A 17131-nucleotide genomic window follows, 5' to 3' on the forward strand; every position below is an offset into this window, starting at 1 on the left:
TCATATTCTTACTTCCTGATGTTATTGTCATTTGGGATTGTCACATCTATCACTATTGCTTTCTTCTGTTCCTTGTCCAGTATTCCTATGTCTGGTTGCTTGGCCAGTATCTGCTTATCAGTCTGAATTTGGCAGTCGCACAGGATCTTTGCTGTCATTCTCCACAGTTTCCCATTTGGACTTGAGAGTGTCCAATCCATACTCAGCACAGATGTTCCTGTACACAATTCCTACAACTTGGTTGTGCCGTTCAGTGTGTACTGCTGTCCCTCCCTGCATCTTGCACCCTGCTACTACGTGTCGGATGGTTTCAGCAGATTCCTCGCACAGTCTGCATTGTGGGTCTTGTCTGGTGTGACAGCCCCTTGAATCGATTGCTCTTGTGCAGCCATGAGCAGCGCCTCTGCACTGTCCCTCAGCCCTGCCATTTCCAACCATTGGTTGGACTTACATATATAATAGTTCAATTAAGTAAGCAGTGCAAAGATAGAAATAAAAAAGTAGTCAGGTAATGTTTATGGGTTTAATGTCCATTCAGAAATCTGATGGCAGAGGGGAAGAGACTCCTGTGCCTCTTCCCTGATCGTAGAAATGAGAACAAGGCATAACCTTGGGAATAGGAGTCCTTGATGATGGATGCCACGTTTTTGAGGTGTTGCTCCTTGAAGATGTCCTGGATACTACGGAGATGGAGCTGACTGAGTTTACAACTCTCTGCAGCTTAGTTCAATCCTGTGCAGTAGCCCCCCTCCCTCCCAATACCAGATGATAATGCAGCCAGTTTGAATACTCTCCACATTACATCTGTAGAAATTTGCAATTGTCAATTTGACATACCAAAAGTCCTCAAACTCCTAATGAAATATAATGGCTGCTGTGCTTTCTTTATAGCTGCATTGAAATGTTGGGCCCAGGTTAGATCCTTAGGGATATTGACGTCCAGGAAATTGAGGTTGCTCACTCTTTCCATGACTGACCCCTCTGTGACAACTGGTATGCGTTCCCTCACCTTACCCTTCCTGAAGTCCACAATCAGCTCTTTCATCTTACTGATGTTGAATGCAAAGTTGTTATTACGACACCACTCAATTAGTTGGTATATCTCGCTCCTGTATGCCTTTTGTCACCATCTGAAGTTCTATCGACAATAGTTCTCTCGCTAGCAAACTTATAGTTGGCATTTGAGCTGTGCCTAGCCACACAGTCGTGGGTGTAGGGAGAGTAGAACAGAGGGCTAAGCACACACCCCTGAGGTGAGCCTGTGTTGATTGTCAGTGAGGAGGAGATGTTATTACCAATCCTCACAGATTGTGGTATTCTGGTGAAGAAGTCGGGGTTCTGGTTGCAGAGAGAGGCACAGAGGCCCAGGTTCTGTAGCTTGTTGATCAGGACTGTAGGAATGATTTTGTTAAATATTGAGCTATTGTCAATAACTGCATCCTGAGACAGGTATTTGTATTGCGCATGTGGTTCAAGGTCACAAGAAGAGCCAATGAGATTGAGTCCTTCGTAGACTTATTGTGGCGATGGAGATGGGCAAATTGCAGTGGGTCCAGGTCCTTGTTGAGACAGGAGTTAACTCTAGCCATGACCAACATCTCAAAGCACTTCATCACTGTAGATGTGAGTGCTAATGTGCGATAGCTGTTAAGGCGGCTCATACTGCTCTGCCTGGGCACTGGTATAATTGTTATTCTTTTGAAGCACACAGGAACTTCTGACTGTAGCAATGAGAGATTCCACCCTCTTCAGCAGTCCTATCTCGGTGGTGAATTGTGAAGCCATCTGAACTGCTGCATCCGGAACGGAAGGGGTTAACCAAGATTCTGTGAACCAAAAAATGCAACAGGTCCTAACGTCCCCTTGGTTCAGCACTCTCACTCTGAGGCACTTCCACCTTATTTACCAGAGACTGCACGTTTACCAGCAAGATGTTTGGTATTGGCAGCGGAAAGACACGCTTCTTCAAACGAACTTTTAAACCAGAGCAACGACCTCTCTTTCGCAATCACCACATTGAGCAGAGTCCATTCGAGTTTCCTCCACTTTGATTAGCAGTTGATCTTTTAATCACCTTAAAATGGTATCACAAAGAGCGCAGACCTCAGACATATTGGTGGCTCTCAGCTGTAGCAGACTAGAATGGGAATGGGAATGGGAGCTGCTCACGTGAATCGCCTTCCTGAAGTCGCCCCAGAAGTGAAAAATCCATGGGTGATCTGCGCAAGCAGCTCCGCTGGAGGCCATTAGGTATACCCACATATCAATGTACTCCTACGGCATCATAATAAATTTCACGACATATGGCAATGTTATTAAACATGATTCAGATGAGCTGGCATGAGTCATAACACCCCTGATATGGGGAGGCAGAAGCAAATGAAGATGAGGAGACCAGCTCTGTTTTATTAAGACATTCTTTGTTTTTTTTTCTTTATGTTTAACTTCAAATGGATAGGTCAGGCAGAACCTATGGAAAAGGGTAAACAGTTGATGTTTTGGGCCGAGGCCCTTCATCAGGACGTGTTGCTTCTATTATTTTACACTTTTATCACGACCTCAGATTAGCAAAACAAATAAGCACACCAGTGGAAATACGGAAAACAAGTTTTGTTAAATAGATGATTCTAACAGTATTATAAATTACATGATTTTAGCATTGTGCCTGTAAAGGTTTGTACAGAGACCATTAAAATTAAGCACTGACATAGAAACTATTTAATAAAGATAATATGTGGTATTGGAGTCAGTGTGCTTCACTGGAGTGCTGGAAACAGTGTGTCACAGCATCCAAACTGGAGTCGGTGGTGTCCTCTAGTGTTCACTCAGCAGAACACAAGCCGTATTGTGTTTGAATGCAGACTGCTGTAACATTCAAGCACTCAGGGTCCTGGACTACATATTTTGTGTGTATCTGTATTTTACTGATATCTGACATGTGCTAAATGTGGCTAGTGCTGTGTATGACTATCAGTTCTGCGTTTTGTACCTTGGCCCCAAGTAACTGTAATGAGCTCTTTTGGCCTGTGTGGGGAGCCAGAGAGCACTGGGCTCCTAGGCTTTTCGAGCATCTGAATTGGTTAATTGTTGTTTAATAAAATTCCTTAATCCTTTAGAGTTCCTTGTGTTTTTACTCGAGCAACTCACTTTTGTAATGCAGTCTCCTGGTGCTTTCTATTTAAACTTGTTAAGTTTATTTCGATAGGCTCAGGGATTCCATGTTACTTGTATTAATTAAGGTGATGGTTGATTAGCACTAACTGCAGGGTCCTATTTTGAGAATGTTACATCTCGTGGCATCACTCGGTTGTGTCACCAATGTTCTGTTGGAAATCTTGTGAATAAACCCTGGTCGCTGTCTCTACAATGGAGTCTGTCTTTCCTCGGCACTTGAGTTCTGACAGTGCCAATTCACATTGTGACAGTAGTGCTGTTTCACTTGGCTGTATTCATGTATGGTTGAAGAACAATTAAACTTGAACTGAATGATTTACTCACATTAGCAAATATACATAATTTTTAGCAAATAAAACCATTTTCCTTTGTTGCTTAAAATAACTCATAGATTACCAGTACTCCAATATGGTTGAAGTGTTACCATCAGCTCACAGTATGCTTCATTTTAAAACTTTTTATCAACCCTTTGCATTGATATGAAGTCAAGGCCTGTACACAAATACAAACCTATCATGTTAATATGATTACATCCGATACCTATGCAGCAATCTCTTAAAATAAACTTTCAGTTTTGTCAGTGTTTTAAAATGTGGAGGTCACATATTTCAGCATATGTTCAGACAGTTTAAAATAAAACACATACTCATAGGGGTTATAAATATATTGGGAGAAATACAAGTCCTCTAGTATAATGTTTTAATCCAATTATCAAGAATACATATTGGTCATATATTTCAATTTTAATAATCACGTAATAGATCTAAGATATCTAGTGACAACTTGGCAATGGAGTTTAGGGGTTACATGACATGGGAAGTTTTACACAGTTCCCAGTATAAAAATAACTTCTGTAACTTAATCATCAAACCCTTTGAAAATCATTTCGTACAAAAGTAAATCTTTCCATTCCATTCACATCGGTCAGAAGCTTTCTAACCTCCACATAAATTGGATATTTAAAAGCAGCTTCACCTCATGGCAGATCTTTCAATAGGAGACTGGCATGGCCATGCCACTTGATGATATGTAATTGTGGTACACAACATTTAAAAACTAGAGTCACTTATCTTCTCTGAGATGCTATATAATGATGTAATTGTGATTTTCCTGCAAAAACTCTTTGATTACAAATATATAGTCAAGGGAATGTTATTCCAAATAGTCCAAGTCCAACATAATTGTCGAGTGGTCAATGCTTCCAATACTGGGAGAGTCTAGGACGAGAGGGAACAGCCTCAGAATAAGGGTAGCACAGTAGCACAGTGGTTAGCATGACACTTTACAATCTCAGTGATCCAGGTTCAATTCCTGCCACTGCCTGTAAGGAGTTTGTATGCTCTCCCAGTGACTTTGTGGGTTTCCTCCAGGTGCTGAGGTTTCCTCCTGCAATCCAAAGGCATACTGATTGGTCATTGTAAACTGTCCTGTGATTGGGCCAAGATTAAATTGGGGGAAGGGGTTGCTAGGCGGCCAAAAATTCCCATTCTATGTTGTAGCTCAATAAATAAATCTTAAAGATGTCCCTTTAGAACAGAAATGAGCAGGGATTTCTTTAGCCAGAGGGTGGTGAATCTGTGGAATTCATTGCCACAGTGAGCAATTCATTGGGTATATTGAAAGCAGAGGTGAATTGGTTCTGATAAGTCAAGGCATCAAAGGTTTTGGGGAGAAGGCAGGACAGTGGGATTAAGATAGAAAATAAATTGTCTAATGGCTGAGCAAATTCAATGGGCCAAATGTTCAAGTATTGCTCCTATGTCTATCACCTTATAATCTCTTCATTATCTTTAATTATTATTATTATTCATTATCTTATCTTTCCAGGAGAAAGTCAGAAGGTACAGGATACATACATTCCAAAGAAGAAGTGTTCCAGAGAAAGGGTAGCACAACTGTGGCTGACAAGGCAAGTCAAAAATAACAAAAACAAAAGAGAGGGCATATAATAGACAATAATTTACTGGGAAGTTTGAGGATTGGAAAGCTTTGAAAAAAAAAACAAATTTAAAAAGGAGAGAGAAGATAAAATATGAAGGTAAGCTAGCCAATAATATCAAAGAGGATACCAAAGGGTTTTTTTTTCAGATAATAAAGAGTAACGAGAGGCAAGAATTCACCCAAGAATGATGCTAGACAGGTAAAAATGGGGCATGAGGAAATGTCAGATGAACTGAATAAGTATTGCATATCAGTTTTCACTGAGGAAGACACTGGTCAGAGATTCAGGGGAGTCAGGGGGCAAAAAGTGAGAGCAACTGCTATTACTAGGGAGAAGATGCCTGGGAAGCTGAAAGATTTGAAGGTAGATAAGCCAGCTGGACCAGAAAGATTACACCACCGGGTTCTGAATGAGATAGCTGAAGGATTGTGAATCCACTAGTTTTTGGCATGGTTCTGGTGGACTGGAATATTGCAAATGTCAGTGAACTCTTCAAGAAGGGAAGGAGTGAGAAGAAAGGAAATTATATGTCAGCTTGCCTGGCCTCAATGGTTGAGATGTTGGAGATGATTTTAAGGTTGAGATCTCACTAGTGAGATCTAAACAGGCAGAAAATTCAACAACTGGAGGTGCAAAGGGACCTGAGAATCCTCATATAAGATTCCCTAAAGGCTAATTTGCAGGCTGAGTCAGTGGTAAGGAAGGAAAATGCAATGTTAGCATTCATCTTGCAAGGTCAGAATATAAAAGCAAGGATGTAGTGCTGAGTCTTTATACACTTGGAGTACCTTGAGCAGTTTTGAGCCCCTGTTCTACGAAAAGATGTGCTGACATTGGAGAGTTTTCAAAGGAGGTTCACGAGAATGACTCCTGGAATGAAAGGCTTATTATATAAGGAGTGTTGATGGTCCTGGGCCTTTACGCATTGGAATTTAAAGAATGAGCAGGAATCTCATTGAAAGCTATCGAATGTTGAAAAACCTAGACAGAGTGGATGAGGAGGATGTTTCCTATCGTGGGCACAACAGTATAGTACAGTCTAGCAAAAGGAACAGTCTCAGCATAGATGGATGTCCATTTAGCACAGAGATGAGGAGGAATCTCCTTAGCCTGAGGGTGTTGAATCTGTGAAACTTGTTGCCACAGGTGGCTCTGAAGGTCAGGTCATGGGGTATAGTTAAGGCCAAGTTGATAGGCTTTTCATTAGTCAGGGCATGAAAAGTTATGGAGAGAAGGCAGGGAAATGGAATTGAAAGGGAAATGGATCAGCCATGATGAAATGGCATAGCAGACTCAATGGGCCAAATGGCCTAATTCTACTCTTATCTCTTACTATGGTCTTTGAACAGTGAAACCACTAGAAAGCTACTAAACAGATGACATCTTATCTTGAAGTCTCATGTGAACTGGTTTAGTAGAATTACATCTTCACAAATAATTGAATGCAAGTTATTGTTCTAATGTTTTCCTGACTGGCTGAATGCTTGGTGCTGCAGAGGAACAAGGATCTGAAAATACAGCCAAGCTACAAATTTCAATTTGGTGATTAATTATTGTCAACAAGAAAGGAAACAATAGCTGTTAGCTTAAAGACTGCCGGGCACCAAGGTACGGATTTGAGGCGACAGTCATGAGTTCCATTTGGCAGTGCGAGGAAGTAAATGATCTTTTACTAAAAGGTGGTGTCAACTTTTAACCGGCTACAAAGTTCACAGTTGCGTTTTACTGGCTGAGGGCAGCACACTAGCGTAGTGGTTAGCACAACACTTCACTGTACAAGCAACCCAGGTTCAATTCCCGCCACTGCCTGTAAGGTTCTGCCTTGACCGTGTGAGTTTGTTCCAGGTGTTCCCCCACAGGCCAAAGGCATACTGATTAGTAGATTAATTGGTCATTTTAAATTGTCCCGTTCTTCGGCTAGGATTAAATTAGGGGATTGTTGGGCAGTGCGGCTGAAAGGGTTGGAACTCTATTCCATGCTGCATCTCAGTAAGTAAGTAAATAAATACTCTACATAAATTTTACTGGTGTTCTTGGGTGTCTGGAGGAACTAATAAAATGTAAATTCAATTGTCCTGAAAATAGAGTGATCAGGATGTGGATTTATCCCAAGCTGCTTGATAATAGTAGACTGTCTGTTATTTCAACTATTCCAGTGTTCAGACAGAGCTGATTCTACCCCCCGCTGTTACGCCAGACAATCTGTATCATCAACTGATATATCCCACTACCGGTCTCAGGCTCTGCTGGTGCCCACTCACTTTCCCACATTCTCCATTAATGACGACACCTACCCAGCTTTCACATGCTCACACTGCTGAAAAACTCACTCTTACAGATTGAAATAACCATATAACCATATAACAATCACAGCACGGAAACAGGCCATCTCGGCCCTCCTAGTCCGTGCCGAACTCTTAATCTCACCTAGTCCCACCTACCCGCACTCAGCCCATAACCCTCCACTCCTTTCCTGTCCATATACCTATCCAATTTTACCTTAAATGACACAACTGAACTGGTCTCTACTACTTCTACAGGAAGCTCATTCCACACAGCTATCACTCTCTGAGTAAAGAAAAACCCCCTTGTGTTTCCCTTAAACTTCTGCCCCCTAACTCTCAAATCATGTCCTCTCGTTTGAATCTCCCCTACTCTCAATGGAAACAGCCTATTCACGTCAACTCTATCTATCCCTCTCAAAATTTTAAATACCTCGATCAAATCCCCCCTCAACCTTCTACGCTCCAATGAATAGAGACCTAACTTGTTCAACCTTTCTCTGTAACTTAGGTGCTGAAACCCAGGTAACATCCTAGTAAATCGTCTCTGCACTCTCTCTAATTTGTTGATATCTTTCCTATAATTCAGTGACCAGAACTGTACACAATATCCCAAATTTGGCCTTACCAATGCCTTGTACAATTTTAACATTACATCCCAACTTCTGTACTCAATGCTCTGATTTATAAAGGCCAGCGTTCCAAAAGCCTTCTTCACCACCCTATCTTCATGAGACTCCACTTTCAGGGAACTATGCACTGTTATTCCTAGATCTCTCTGTTCCTCTGCATTCCTCAATGCCCTCAATGATTCCTCAATGATGATAGTTATTGAGTCGAAGTAGCCACAAGCTAAATATAGAGTGGTGCTGGCCGAATATTGCAGGGAAATTGACACACAAGTAAAGACAGCAGAGGGCCAAAGTCATGCAAGTAGGTTCCAATCCTCATGGTTCTGGCCATTAAGAAGACAGTCATTATTCAGAATATGATAATAAAACTATTAGTGATATTCTGTGTCATGACACAATGTTCCTTCTTGCAAGTCACTCACTCCACAGCCAACACTTTGTTCCGATTTACAGGCTGTGGACAGTATAACCAAGCTTTTCCAATGTATCTTTCACCTTTCAGATAGTTAAGTAACAGATAGTTGCGAAGCAGTCCTGCCGTACTGACATTTGGGTTCATTCCTGACCTTGGGCCGTGTGGAATTTGCATGTTCATCCAGAACTGCATGGTTCTCCTGCAACTCTACTGCCCTGTGCTGCTTGACAGGTTAACCAGCCACTGCTCCGTGCGCCTACAATGTACATATTCGATAGAAAATACAAGACTGTGCCTAGAGTAAATGGATAGTTGGTGGATGGACTAAAGTCTGCCTGCACAGCTGTGGAAACTGTGCACAGTTTTAAACTCCTGGGAGAACACATCTCACACAACCTCTCATGGTCCCAGATGAAATCCTACACAATCAGGAAAGCTCACCTGTGCCTCTGCCTTCTGGGGAGGCAGAAGAGAGCTGGACTTTTCACATCTATACTCACATCCTTCTACAGATGGTGCAGGTGAGAGCATACTAACTTACTGCATCATTGCATGCTATGGGAACTGCTCTGCAGCCGACAGGAAGGCTCTACAAAACTGCCCAACGCATCACCGGCACCAGCCCACCGCCATCAAAGACATGCAGTACATAGAGAAAGGTGATGGAAAAGGGCCGGTAATGTCATAGACCGTTTATCCTAAGCCCACCGGGGGGAGGCTACGTGGTATCCATGGTAGGACCACCAGACTCAAAAACAGTTACTTTCCTCAAGTAGTAAGGCTGATCAGCACCTCCACCAACTGACATACCCCTCCACATCCTGCCCCCCACCAACTGACATACTCCTCCACATCCTGCCCCCCAGCAACTGACATACCCCTCCACATCCTGTCCCCCAGCAACTGACATACCCCTCCACATCCTGTCCCCCACCGCCACAACTATCATTTCCTGTTAGAGTCACTTTATGTACAGACACTCCTGTGCCTAGTGTCACTTTATGGACACACAATCAATCTATGTATATACGCTACCTTATGTATTTATATTTATTGTGATTTTTAAATTATTGTCCTCTTTATCTTACTGGGTTTTTTTCTGTCTTGTGCCAGATCTGAATAACAATTTTATTTCATTCTGCTTTGCACTGGTGTCCTGGAGATGACATTAAACACTCTTGAAGGGCCTGAATTTGCGCTGTATCTCCCTCTGGCTCTATGACTTTAAATGCAACCTATACAAGTAGTGCAGAAATAACACAACATTGATGAAGAAAACACACTCAGTCGAATTAATGCTCCAGGACCGGGGCTGCGCTTAATTTAGAGGATGAAAATGGGACAAGGAATGCAAGTGGTCAGATATTGGGTATAATGAACTGCGGCCAAGGAGAGCACAAGAATAGCCCAAGCGTAAGCTTGTGGAGAGTGAGGCTGTACAGAAGCCCTGCTCAGAAGAAATTTGATGAGGCAGGCTAATGAAGAAGACTAATGGGTACATAAAATGAGATGAACGGTACCTTGGGAGGTACTTTGAAGGTCTACCGAGCAGTGGTTCTCACCACCCTCCTCTATGCCAGCGAGACCTGGACTGTCTACAGCAGACACGCTAAACAGCTCAACCACTTCCACTCAAGCTGCCTCCACAGACTTCTCCACGTACGATGGCAGGACAAAGTCCCAGACACGGAGGTCCTGGAGCGGGCTAGCACCCACAGCGTCTACACCCTCCTACAGAAAGCCCAAGAAAGATGGGCTGGCCATGTTGTCAGGATGTCTAACAGTTGACTACCAAAACATCTGCTGTATGGAGAGCTGAGCCAGGTCAAGCGCTCAGTTGGAGGGCAGAAGAAACGTTTCAAAGACTGCCTCAAATGTCCCACAAAGACCTCAACATCAATCCCAGTAGTTGGGAATCGCTTGCTCTGGATCACCCAACCTGGTGGAGCAGGACCACTAAAGGAGCGTATGCAGCAGAAATCAGACGCACCGCAGAGGCTCAGAGGAAACACGCCGCATGCAAGGCTCGAACTACCTCCACTTCCACTGCAGCACCTACCCTCATGTGTCCCTCATGTGGGTGAGCTTTCAGGGCCCGGATTGGCCTCACCAGTCACCTCCCTCCACCTGACAGAAGTTGTGGTCGTCTTCGACTCTGAAGGACGAACAGCAACAACTTTGGGAAAATTTGAGAAAGCCCGTGTTAGTGTCAAAATGGAACCAATTAGCATAGAGCATTGTGCAGAAAATGGGGGCCCATCTTTCTAGTACAAGTGCTGGATCATTCCATCAGTATAACGTTTAACCGTCATGACACAACACCTGACAGCTGAGGACTTGCCTTTCAATGCAACACAACAGAAAGCTCCTAATATCAGCAAGCTGCAGTGGAACCTCAGACCGCAGACATTGAGAGGCTGTCTTGCTGCCATGCAAGCCCCAAATATTCTCATCATAGTGGATGATAACATGTAAAGAGGCTGTCCAACCAGACAACTCGATTCACATAGGACAAAGAAAACAGAACAAGCCAAATAGTACATCTCCTTGGGACTATGACACTGTGCCAACATTTTAAGCTACTCTACGATCAATCTAACCCTCCGCTCCTAGATAGCTCTCCATTTTTCTATCATCCATGTGCCTATCTGAGATGTTTCTGAAATGTCCCTAATGTACCTGCCTCTACCCACACCCCTGCCAGCACGTTCCACATACCTAATAATCTTGTATAACAACCTGCACTTGATTTCCCCTTATACCTTCCTCCAATTACCTTAAGATTATGCTCCCTGGTATTAACATTTTTGCCCTGGGAAAAAGTCTGTGGTTATCCACTCTATCTATGCCTCTTATCATCCTGTACACTTAAATCATGTCACCTCTCATCCAAAGAGAATAGCCTTAGCTCATTCAACCTATCCTCCTAAAATATTCTCACTAATTCAGGCTGCATCCTGGTAAATATTCTGCACCCTCTCTAATTGGGTAGTGGAGTGCAGATACATCTCCACCAAAGGAGGTGAAAGGCACTCCTTCCCTCTGCTGGCCTACAGGTCACCCTTGGGCAAGGTGTAGCATCTGCTTAGCCCTCTGATCAGGGTCAGGTGAAGCCATGGGAGCAGGTGGTAGATGGTCTTTTGAGCAGATGGTACATATCACAAGTCCTGGTTATGCGACCACTGACACCAGGTAGACAATCATTGAAGAGTTTTGATAATGACTGGAGTCATCCATCTTGTCAAGGCACTGCCCAGAAGATTGCAATTAGAAAAAATTGCCGAGAACAATCATGGTCATGGGAAGACTATGATTGCCGTCAGCATATGACATGGCAAATAACAAATGAACAAACCCTCTTTATAGCTTCCACACCCTTCCTATAATGAGGTGAACAGAACTGAACACATCTGCAGATTCCATCTTGTTTGTGACTTCAATACTTCAAGTATGGCTCAACTGAAGTCCTATACAGTTGTAGCATTACCTTGCAGCTCTTGAACTCAATCTGGATTAAACTCTATCTGCCCCTTCTCAGTCGCACTGCATCCTATCAATGTCCCATTGTAACCTATGATAACTTTCTACTTTATCCATAACACCACCAAGTTTCTTGTCATCTGCAGACTTGCTAACCTACCTGTCTTCTTTCTTATCCATGTCACTTATGAAAATCACAAAGATCAGGGTCCAGAACAGATTCCTGCACAACACAACTGGTCACCGACTTCCAGGAAGAATACACTCCATCTACAACCACCTTCTGCATCACAGCTCTGAGCAAGCAGTGACTCCATGAAGGACAGGTTTGTCATCTTAATCACAGTTCCCATCCCTGTCCTTCTGCCAATTCTCCTGTTTCATCCCATTAGACAGTCTGCCCACACTGTGACTACCCTATTGAGGTGATGTAGTCCAAAGCTGGGCCCCTCAGGCTCAAAACTGCTTGAGGCCATTTTCCAGGAATATCAGAAATCTGCTAAAACACAGTTGTGTTTACTATCCAAAGTGCAGCAGCTGGAATAGCATCAGGGCAGGCAAGGGTATTAGAAGACAGGCCACTAAAAGGCCACAAGAGGTTTTGGGTGGCACAGTGAGGTGTGTCCTCACAACTTCAATGACTCGTTCAATCCTGTGCTGTGTACGTGGAGTCTGCAGGTTTCCCTATGACCTTCAGGGGCCCCTGTTCCCTCCCATACTCCAAAGATGGACAGGTTGGTAGTTTAATTTCATTTCATTTAAAGAGTGGGAATACAGGGATCCTATTCTGGCTGGTTGCCGGTTACTAGTGGTGTTCCGCAGGGGTTGGTGTTGGAGCCTCTCCTTTTTACACTGTATATCGATGATTTAGATTATGGAGTACATGGTTTTGTGGCTAAGTTTGCGGATGACACCAAGATAGGTGGAGGAGCAGAAAGTGTTGAAGAAACGGAAAGGTTGCAGAGACTTGGTCAGTTTAGGAGAGTGGGCAAAGAAATGGCAGATGAGATACAATGTTGAGAAATGTACAGTTGTACATTTTGGAAGAAGAAACAATCGGGCAGACTATTATTTAGATGGGGAGAAAATTCAAAAATCGCAAGTGCAAAGAGACTTGGGGGTCCTAGTGCAGGATACCCTAAAGGTTAACCACCTAGTTGGATCGGCTACTGGAAAGCGAATGTTACGTTGGCATTCATTTCAAGAGGAATAGTGTGTAAGAGTAAAGAGATGTTGATGAGGCTCTACGGGGCACTGGTGAGACCCCATTTGGAATACTGTGTGCAGTTTTTGGCCCCCTATCTTAGAAAGGATGTGCTGATGTTGGAGAGAGTTCAGAGAAGATTCACTAGGATGATTCCTGGAATGCAGGGACTAACATATGGGGAGCGTTTATCAGCTCTTGGATTGTATTCATTGGAGTATAGAAGAATGAGAGGGGATCTCATAGAAACATTTTGAATGTTGAAAGGGTTGGACAGAGTAGATGTGGAAAAGCTGTTTCCCTTGGTGGGTGAGTCCAGGACAAGAGGTCACAGTCTTAGAATTAGAGGGTACCCATTTAAAACAGAGATGAGGAGAAATTTTTTTAGCCAGAGGGTCATGGATTTATGGAATTCATTGCCACATACAGCTGTGGAGGCCCAATCATTGAGGGTTTTTAAGGAGGAGGTTGACAGGTATCTTATTAGCCAGGGTATCAAGAGATATGGGAAAAAAGCTGGAAATTGGAACTAGGCAGGAGAATAGCTTAGCTCACGGTGGAGTGGCAGAGCAGACTCGATGGGCCGAATGGCCTACTTCTGCTCCTTTGTCTTGTGATCTTGTGAATTGGCCACTGTAGTGTGTGGATGAATGGTAGAATCTCAGAGAGGAGGGGGGAGATGATTACAATGTGGGGAGATTAGGTTACAGGGGAAAACAGTGGGCATAGGATAAGTCTGTCAGCTGGTACAGACTTGTTGGGCTGTAAGGACCTTTACCTATGTCATACAGAAATACCATAACTATGGATGTGTCAATTAATGCATGCAATATGGCAAAACTTAATTTACTAACAGCCTGAAACATCTAATTTTATCTTTAATATGGTCAAGCAAACAGACAGAAACATGGGTAAGCAAGCTGTAGGTGCAATGAGCTCTTCTGACCTGCGGAGGGCACTGGAGAACACTGGGCTCCAAGGATTTTAAGGCGCTTGAATTGGTTAATTGTTGTTTAATAGGAGTCATTAATCATTTAGAATTCCTTGTGTTTTTTTCCTCAAGCTACTCGTTGTTAGTAATGCAGTCTCCTGCTGCTCTCTATAAAATTGTTAAGTTTGTTTGGATAGGCTTGGGGATCCTGTGTTATTGCATTACTTAAGTGGACGTGTGATTAGCTCCGGACGCATGGTCTGAGTTTTCAGAATGTTATGCCTCACAATGTCACTTGGCCAAGCCACTGATGTCCTGTTGGAATTCTTATGAATAAACTTTGGCCACCATCTCTACATTGGAATCTGCCTTTCCTCTGCTGTGGGGTTCTGACATTGCCAGCGCACATCCTGACAGTTGGATTGTTGGTAAGGGCATAATGAGGTTGCATTCATGACGCCACACTCAGATAGATGCAGGAAAGGTCTCCATGGGTTTCCGTCTTCCGTTGACTTCCTCTTTCTTTACATGAAGGCCATCTCTGTTCCCAATGGACCATGACAACACCATGCAGAGTACATTTGAGCTTGTTCAGGGCAATCAAGTAGAAAAGAAATTGTTTCGGCTCTCCGTTACTTGGATCCCCTGAAGGTACCTCTGACCTAGCAACAGTTTGTCAATAAGTCCTCAGTTTGTACCATCTCCAGAAACCCACCAGGAATCATTTGACAGGACCTCCCAAACCTAGGACCTTCACCAGCTTTCAGGACGAGGGCTGCGAAAGGATTGGAGCTCCATCACCTGGAGCTGCCATCCAAGCCAAATGCCACCCTGGCCTGGAAACACATTACTGAGTCTTCACCCGGGAACTCTCTCCCTAATAGCATTGTGGTTTGATCCGCACCGCAAGGACTGCAGCAGTTCAAGAAGGCAGCTCTCCACCACCTTCTCAAAGGCAGTTAGAGATGAGCAATTAAAAACTGGACGAACCTGCAAAGGCCACGTCACTTGAATGAATTATTAAAAAATCATCCTTCACTCGTGCACCAACCCACAGATTTAAACCAATTTGAAAAAAAAAACAAATCACACGAAGAATCTGAAAAGAATTAGTCATAAACTGGCCAGTATTTGGAGAGCACTGACTGAGAATAAGGGAGGGAATAATTCCTGCTGCTGACTGCATACTCAGCCGTGTGAGATTAAGAGAAAGCTTTAGCTGGTGTGCAGAGCTCCAAAATGGCTTCTCTTGGGGTTAAGTCAGCTCTCCTCAAGTACACCGAGCTGCCTTCTCTGTATGTTCCTCAATAATGCTTCGCAAAAAAGAAACTCTGTGATTTTTTAAAACATTATTTGGAGCTCTGAGGCATTTGAAGTGCCCTAAACAGAAATGTTGTGCAACCCCAATGCATTCTGATTTATTGCATGTACAGAATAGTTAAACACTGTTGCTCTTCTTTACTTTTCAAACATTGTAACAGGACACTTATAAAATGTTACAAAATAGAATAATCAAACTAAAATTACTAATTTCAAAAAAAAAGTTGTGTAAATTAGCAAATTGCCATTGTTAGAATTGGCTTGGCAATTTGAACCATTTTGGATTAAAGGCTTTCAGGTTAGCAATTCCCTAGCCGTAGAAATTATCATACCAGGATTAACAGTACAAATGTTACAGAACAACTGAGACCTTGTTGCCAACTTCTGCCTTGTATTTTCAATTTCCTGCATTTTCCACAGATAGAAGCTAAAATGCAATTTGCAAAATTAAGATGGACACAAGATCATTCTTAAAAAGATCTTTCATTTTTGTCCTGATAAACTCAAATACTGGCATGCACTTTAAACAGAGAAAGAAAAGCTGAGGTACTAATGAAAACAGTGTACATCAGAGTGTTTATGCTTACCTTCTTAATTCAGCAGACCTTTAACTGGTGGGATGTGTATGTCAGTAACTTACGTAGGAGAAACTCGTTTTTTAATCCTGTACCAGCAGTGTTCCTAACTTGAATCCACCAAAAACAAAAAAATCCCTCTTATTGAAGCAATTAACTGGAGACCAGCTCCAGTTAAATCTGCCTCTATCTCCTCTCAGACTTGATGGTGACAGCTGTTTTTATTTTAGCAGCTTGCAAGGATGCATCCAGTTATTTTTGGGTGCTGAGACCTATAGATGCTGCATCTAGTCAACTGGTTGTACTGGCGATCTATTTTTCAAGACAGGCTCATGCTGCCCTCTAAATACCTTCGGCACCTGTTAAACCAATCAAATAGGCTAGGATGTAAAACAAGTTAAAGCTATTAGGTTAAACACCTGCTTTAATTATTGATATACCTAATTCTCAGAAAGTGAACAATGCTGTACAATTTCATAACAAAGAGACTGAATGATCCACAGGATAGTTTAGCTCTAGACCCCTCAATGCAGCTGACTTATAAGTGCTCTCAGAAGCAGGTTAGCAAGCCTCTAAGTCTGGACAAACCTCACCTTGGCACCAAATATAGATGCTGTAATATCAGTCTTGAGTCCAGGTGACCTTGGTAAATCTTTCTCACAAGTATCTGGGAACTGGTTTCTAAACTGGGAAAGTTGTTCCGCAAATTAGTCAAGCCTCGGTCTGAAATACTTAGTCACTTTGAAGTACTTCATTTCAGTTCTTGGATACGACTTGTCTCAATGACCAATTAAAGGGATGACAGTCAGATAGAAAGAGTAGTCTTGTTGACCTCAACATTGACTCCACACTTCAGGACGCCTCATGGTGAAAGTTTAAGCATGTGTAAAGACACATTCTCCTAATTACCACCTATTGTCCTACCTCACCTCCAAGAGGACTACAACGTTGTTGTGGTTTGGAGGCTTGCATGCCTCAATGATGCCGAAAACTATGTTGGCTAGAGTCGAAACATTATCCTTTGCCAAACAGTTTAAAGGGTACAGGCCAGACTAAGAGCAGTCCACTGGTCCTCCAAGTTCGGAGGTTCAGCACAGGGCTATAAACCCTGATTGGTAAAAACAAGTTGTTATGGAAACAGCAATGAAGAATCCTACATCTGAATGTGATGGCATT

General features: G+C 42.9%; 1 protein-coding gene across 1 annotated transcript in view; it reads right to left on the minus strand.

Annotated features, from left to right (window-relative positions):
• Positions 1–17131, minus strand: part of xirp2b (xin actin binding repeat containing 2b) — a 161192-nt gene that overhangs the window by 46037 nt on the left and 98024 nt on the right. The window lies entirely within an intron of this gene.

Source organism: Hypanus sabinus, chromosome 4 (assembly GCF_030144855.1).
Source record: "Hypanus sabinus isolate sHypSab1 chromosome 4, sHypSab1.hap1, whole genome shotgun sequence".
NCBI classification, from domain to species: Eukaryota; Metazoa; Chordata; class Chondrichthyes; order Myliobatiformes; family Dasyatidae; genus Hypanus; species Hypanus sabinus.